Source organism: Trachinotus anak, unplaced genomic scaffold (genome assembly GCF_046630095.1).
Source record: "Trachinotus anak isolate AG129_WGS33_773 ecotype Australia unplaced genomic scaffold, CSIRO_AGI_Tana_v1 ptg000013l, whole genome shotgun sequence".
NCBI lineage: Eukaryota > Metazoa > Chordata > Actinopteri > Carangiformes > Carangidae > Trachinotus > Trachinotus anak.
In genome coordinates, this window is record NW_027273864.1 from 4,200,878 (window position 1) to 4,204,370 (window position 3,493).

Genomic DNA, 3,493 nt, shown 5'->3' on the forward strand with positions numbered 1-3,493 from the left:
AGGGGTTTACACCTTTTGTATTACGGGTCAAATTTGACCCATGTTTGAATTCATATATATGTGTGTGTGTGTGTGTGTGTGTGTGTGTGTATTTACTTTGATATTTTATGCACTTTAGACTTTAGGCAAATATATTATCAGAACATGAGAGACTAATGATAAACAAAAAAGTATTCCCAGACAAAACTTGTCTGTATTTTCATATATGTTAAAATAAGCAATTATTGTTACATCTGTTGTGTTGTGGGTTTAAACTTACCATATATACTTTCCTATGAAAAAAGTATATCTGCATATATTTGCACATTCCATATATAGCTGGTCCTTCATCACAAGCCGCCCAGATTGTAATGGTATATTTTTCCAAACTTACTTGAAATGTATCGTTTTGTGTTGTGAATCTTTCTGTTGAGAACTGCACATCCTGAATGAGATGTGGGTGAGGCCTCAGACAGGTTGCCCTTATAGTAACCTCTGACCCCTCACTCACAGAGAAAACATTCAACACCTGTGTGAGAAAAAAGCGGTTCCCAAATTATTAACAACATAAAAGTTTACAAAGTTGCAAGTCCTGAATGTGTGTGTGCCAAGTGTGGGGTGAGATGTGAGAAACAATGCGTGAGAAAGCTCCACCATATATACTGCTGTACAGCGGGGGACAGGAGATGTGTATGTGTGTGTGTGTGTGTGTGTATACACAGTTCTGCTGTGTGTGATTGAAAGAGAGAGTGGTTGGTGTGTATAGCATCATATTTGCTGCATGCTGCTCTACAATTCAATTCAAGTTTACGCTTCGCATGAACCATAATTTAAAAGACATTAAAAAGTATTTTTATACTTTTATTATAAGATTTTATGACTATTATTTTTGTTTTGTTGTCATGTTTGTTATTCATTGTGGTTTGGTAACATTAATTGTGTATTTCTCTGCATAAACAGCTCATAAATACTACCATAACACCACAGATGTAACTTTTTTCTAATAGGCATTTAAAAAAAGAAAAAGCTGGTCAAAAATGACCCCAACACAATAGGAGGGTGAAGAAAAATAAGAAGAGATTAAGACATTGCTGATAATAACAGAGTTAAATAAATGTAAATAAATGTACTGGATTAAAATACATTTATTTCTATTTTTGACTAACAACTTTACTTTGTGAATATCTTTTTCAGAGAAAAAATTCTTCAGAAATAGGATGGAAACAACAAAGACCACAGAAACACAACAATCTTCAAAAAGGACAACTACGGCAACCACAAAAGTTGCTCCTCAGGGGAGAACAAAAACGGCTGCTAGACCTCAATTGTCAAAAACAGGTTGTAAACCCTCTTCATCTTCCAGTCATCCAACACCAAGACCACCCCCCCGAATGGTAAAACAGCCAGTGAGAGTACCGAGGCAGGAAGGGAATAAAGGACCCACTGACGTGTCCAAAAAACATCGGCCTACACTGTCCTCATCGAAAGACATTTCAGCACCACAATCCAATGTGGCAAGAAAATCAGAACAGGGCACCAGAACACGACCTACAACATCTAAGCTCCTGGGACCAGCAAGTACCACGACAGAGCCCACAAAGCCTAAGGTTCCAGGAGCAGACAGGACCAGGACACGACTGACAACACTTAAGGACACAGGACCAGACAGGACCACGACAAAAGGCACAATAACTAATGTCCCGGGACTAGCGAGTACAACAACAGGGCCTAGAAAACCTAAGGTCCCAGGACCAGACATGACCAGGACACAACCAACAACACATAAGGACACAGGACCAGACAGGACCAGGACACGACTGACAACACTTAAGGACACAGGACCAGACAGGACCACGACACAACGCACAACAGCTAATGTCCCGCGACCAGCGAGTATGACAACAGGGCCTAGAAAACCTAAGGTCCCAGGACCAGACATGACCAGAACACGAGTGACAACACTTAAGGACACAGGACCAGACAGGACCAGGACACGACTGACAATACATAAGGACACAGGACCAGTGAGTACCACGACAAAAGGCACAATAACTAATGTCCCGGGACCAGCGAGTACAACAACAGGGCCTACAAAACCTAAGGTCCCAGGACCAGACATGACCAGGACACGACCAACAACACATAAGGACACAGGACCAGTGAGTACCACGACAAAAGGCACAACAGCTAATGTCCTGGGACCAGCGAGTACCATGAGAGAGCCTCCAAAACCTAAGGTCCCAGGACCAGGACAGACCAGGACACGACCGACAACACTTAAGGACACAGGACCAGCGAGTATCACGACACAACCTACAGCAACTAATGTCCTGGGACCAGTGAGTACCACAACAGGGCCTCCAAAACCTAAGGTCCCAGGACAAGACAGGACCAGGACACGACTGACAAAACCTAAGGACACAGGACCAGCGAGTACACAACGTGCAACAGCTAATGTCCTGGGACCAACAAGTACGACAACCGGGACTACAAAAACTAAGGTCCCAGGACCAATGAGGACCAGGACACAGCTGACACCTAAGGACGCAGGACCAGAGAGTACCAGAACATGTACTATAAGATCTAAGGTCTTAGGACCAGAGAAGACCACGACATGGACCGCAAAAACAATGTTATCAGGACCAGAGAACACCAAGACACAGTGTACAGTAGCTAAGATCCAGGAAGCAGAGAGTATCAAAGAATGGGTCACTGTAAACAAGGTAGAAGAAAAGCCCAGGATTCTGTGGATTGAAAGAGCGAGGGCAAGGCCGATAGTAAACACGTCAGCAGGGGATGCTCACAGTACACTCTTTAGTAGACAAGGTTGTGTAGCGAAGGGTAAAGACAACTTGGGTTTGTCACACGTTACACATTCGAGATACACATGTCCACATTTAACACATCCTGTTGATGTCATTAGGTATAAGCGTTTGCGGGTACAATCTTCACCTCTGGACCCCACCAATCCATCAGATAGAAAACATCATCATGTAATGATAATACCAAACTTGTGATTCTGAGTAGCTTAATATGTACAGTCATGTCATGCTACCCACCAGGTACACACTGTATTTGCATTGTTCTCTTTACTTCAGCTCTGTCTCTCTCTCTCTCTCTCTCTGACTCTGTCTCTTTCTCTCTGCCTCTGTCTCTCTGACTCTCTCTCTGTCTATTTTTCTGTCTCCCTCTGTCTCTTTTTCTCTCTGCCTCTGTCTCTGACTCTATCTCTCTCTCTGACTCTCTCTCTCTCTCTCTATCTCCGTCTCTCTCTGACTCTGTCTCTCTCCCCCTCTCCATCTGTGTCTGTCTCGCTCTTTCTCTCTCATTCTGTCTCTCTGACTGTCTCTCTCTCTGTCTCTTTCTCCCTCTCTCTTTGACTCTGTCGCTATCTCTGTCTCTCTCTTATTTACTCTCTCTCACTCAATCTCTCTCTTTCTCCGACTCTCACACTGACTCTCTCTCTCTGCCTCCCCCCGACTCTGTCTCTCTCATTCTCTCTTTCTCCCTCTCT